This window comes from Odocoileus virginianus, chromosome 5 (genome assembly GCF_023699985.2).
Source record: "Odocoileus virginianus isolate 20LAN1187 ecotype Illinois chromosome 5, Ovbor_1.2, whole genome shotgun sequence".
NCBI lineage: Eukaryota > Metazoa > Chordata > Mammalia > Artiodactyla > Cervidae > Odocoileus > Odocoileus virginianus.
The window spans coordinates 36081298-36083892 of record NC_069678.1 but is presented as its reverse complement, the minus strand read 5'-3'; the positions used below and the strand labels follow the sequence as shown (position 1 = coordinate 36083892).

Genomic DNA, 2595 nt, shown 5'->3' with positions numbered 1-2595 from the left:
TATTTGAAAGAAAAAAGAAAACTGTTTTTACACTGAAATTTATGTATGTTTATTTTCATTTTATATCTTTCCAAAAGGAGTTAAAGAGACATCTCTACAACATTCATAAACATCCATCTCTCATTTTACTTTTTGCTTTGTTTTTCTTAAGAATAATTTATTGTAGATGGGGAAAACTGTAACAAATTATACAATCTAGCTTAGCTGAAAAAGCAAGATTTCAGTGCTAACTTACAAAAGTGAAAAGTGTTTTTTCATGGCAAGGTTAGGTGTCTGCAAAAAACTAAAACATCTCAACCTGTGTATTTTTTTTTTTTACTCATAACCATATGAATAAGCACTGTTTTTCACAATCACAGAGTAATTAAACAGCTAGAAGTAAATCCAAACACAATCCTATTCCAATATACAAACATGTTTATTGACAAAGCAGTAATTCCTTTAAATAATTTGTCAACATAAATACATCAAATGGGTTTTAGAATCATTTCTCTTTCTGTTTCCCAACAAAAATTCCCTACTGATATGAGATATATATTGCTGTTCACTTACTGCTGAACCTAAACCAGTGAAATGATAACAGGTAACCGTTTTTATGTAGCACATGACAACTAATTTGAGTGGTAATAATGAACGTTTAATGATGCTCCTTTCAATCACGAACATAAAATTTTTGTGTATTCTTACCAAAAATATAACCATTAATCTAAAAATTATAGTTGTAATTGAAATAACAACGAAGAATTATAGATTATAACCAAGTCATAACATTGCATAAATACTCCACATGAACACAAATACAGAGGACATGTAGGAAGCACTGGCTTCCTATTTTTATTCAATCCAAATCCTTGTTTTGAAATTTATGAAAGTTGTGTGATTAGGAGAGAAGATACCTGAATCCAGATGTTAAAAGGCTATTATTTCTACCAACAAATAAGTGCAACAGTCAAGGTCATTTTCACTTCGCACTAGCTTACACTTTCTAAACAAAAATAACATGTATATAAAAATGTGTCCCCTAGATAGTCAACAGTTTTAGAGTACTCTGTTTAGATCAAGGAAAAAGTGAACATAAAATTTATTAGAATTGCAGAATTTTTATATCTTAAATTTGACTTTTTATATATAGATAATTTTCTCAATTGTATCCCTCCATCAGACTATAAATATGACATTGGGAAAAGGGCAAAAGAGATCTAAAAAATGTGAAATGTATTAAAATGGCCTTTTTTCACTGATGGAAAATATCTTTGCTTAAATTTCCAAGTTATATCATTCCTGATATTCAATTAAGATCCGCATTTCATATGCTCACGATGTTACCAAGATACACCTCTCACTCCTTTCCTGATGGGGTTTGATTCCTTGTTACAGGGTAGCTGAAAACCAGTGCCATTGCAGTCACACATATGCAGTTTAACATCCAATCCCAGGGCTCTGTATTATTTTTTAATTGTCTTAAAAGACACATTGTGCTTATAAAACTCAAGAGCGGGAAAAGAAAACCTTAATAACATGGGAAACAGTAGACAATAAAATCTGCAGTTTTTCCCAGTTATGACCTTCTTTATCAGAAATTAATGTCCAGTTGAATGGTGCATCATACCAGCATCAGCTCATCAATATGCGTCTGCCTCTTTAAAACTCCAGCTTACAGGCCAAGGTGCATGTATTGGGTCACATTCTCCAGCTGTGTACATACTCACTGAACACATTTCTAACTGAGCAGCATTCTTACTAAAGCCAAGGCAAGATCAAATGAGAAAAGGAATTCCAAATGTCCTTTGTAAACTATAAAGTGCTTCAGAAATATAATATGGCAGCACTCTTAGGTAATGCTGTAGAATACGCAACTCCTGATGAAGCTTCATTTGTTCACCCAGCAGCCTAGCTACTGCTCCTACACAAAAGTCTTTATCTTTCCTGGGTTCTTTCTGGCTTTCCATTCTAGGCTTCTTCTGATGGAGAATTCCTAATAAAGCATTCATACCAATTAATTACATTTTGCCAGGTTTTTCTTGCTATGCACATAAACACAGACACCACATACAGTATGTTAAAGAGCATGTTAAGAAATATCAGGAAGTTTATGTATTGTTTTCATTTACCCGGTGTTTTATGGCCTCGTTTATCACCTCCTTGTACTAGCTCACCACACTTGGAGAAGCTGCAGACCAAATTCCTTAGCATCCAGTGGCTCCGAGTAAATACAGAACATAGGAGCAAGATGCAAAAGTAATGAGACAGACCGAAGGGACACATCAGGGGGACAATTTGGGAGTGGGGAAAGGGTTTGTTTGTTTTGCTTTTTACAGGAGGGGGAAACACCTACTTTGGACAGTGGGAGAGAAAAAAGCAGCAGTTGGAGTCTTTTTAACACACACAGAACAGGTTAATATTGTGCCAAAACTATGTTTATGTATTAGGTTGGTTGAATAATGGGAAGGGTGGGCACCCAGAACGAAGACACGGTACCTAATGTGCTCAAATATCCTCTCTTGTTGTTTGAAAAGTTGTCTGGAGAGCACTGCAAAGCCTCTTCTTCCTCTCAGGCCTGACGCGTCTGCAGCCGTGCTGTCCTCAGCAGCGCCG

General features: G+C 35.2%; 1 long non-coding RNA gene across 2 annotated transcripts in view; it reads right to left on the bottom strand.

Moving 5' to 3' along the window:
- Positions 1-399: 399 nt before the first annotated feature.
- The window catches only part of LOC139035191 (uncharacterized), a 20351-nt gene continuing 18155 nt past the window's right edge, over positions 400-2595 (bottom strand). For both annotated transcript variants that reach the window (XR_011487795.1, XR_011487794.1), the window contains one exon: positions 400-2595. This exon is cut by the window's right edge and continues 130 nt beyond it. This is a non-coding gene — a long non-coding RNA (uncharacterized lncRNA).